Below are 468 nucleotides of genomic sequence, written 5' to 3' on the forward strand. Positions count from 1 at the left end.
TTTATTTTCTTCTGCCTTCAGCACCTATGTCTCACTTCTTTATTTTTCTATGTGTGTAGAGATCTCTGGCCTCTTCTTAGATCATTGGTAAGTTTATTCTTCATACTATCTACTCAGGAATAGCATCTGATTCCATGTTCTTCCAACAGGACTTATGTAGGTTAGTAATTGGCAGGGATTTTTTTCATGTAATTTACTGTAGCACAGTGTTGTCATGTATCTGTACCCTACTGTAGTGAATATATAATCTTTCTTTGTCTCCTGATTAGTGTGATGATTCTATAGAAGAAACCCTAATCCAAAACAATATTAGTTGGGTGGAAAATGACTATAGAAGCTCTGAGAGCTCTGAGAGCACTGAGAGCTATAGGAGATATTGCCACTATACATAGGAACAAGAGATCCATAAGTTGCTAACATTGATATGGTAGCTCTCAATGCTCTCCAACAATATCTGTTCTATAGTAT

This window comes from Stereum hirsutum (assembly GCF_000264905.1).
Source record: "Stereum hirsutum FP-91666 SS1 unplaced genomic scaffold STEHIscaffold_8, whole genome shotgun sequence".
Lineage (NCBI taxonomy): Eukaryota > Fungi > Basidiomycota > Agaricomycetes > Russulales > Stereaceae > Stereum > Stereum hirsutum.